Here is a 232-nt window from a genome sequence, read left to right on the forward strand (position 1 = left end):
GGGGAGAACGTTGGCGGGACTCCTAAGCTAGTCTTCTCGCAGCAGGAGACGACAGTACCCCACCCCACGAAGTCCCATCCGCTGCTGGGGAGCGCTGGGCACAAAGGCTTCTGAGGTCACCGGGTCGCCACCCTGGCCCTTGGCAGCCTAGACTCGCACCTGCGCGCCCCTTCTAGCCCACACTCAAGAGCTAAGAGAGAGAGAGAGAGAGAGAGAGAGAGAGAGAGAGAGA

This window comes from Mastomys coucha, unplaced genomic scaffold (assembly GCF_008632895.1).
Source record: "Mastomys coucha isolate ucsf_1 unplaced genomic scaffold, UCSF_Mcou_1 pScaffold15, whole genome shotgun sequence".
Taxonomy (NCBI): Eukaryota; Metazoa; Chordata; class Mammalia; order Rodentia; family Muridae; genus Mastomys; species Mastomys coucha.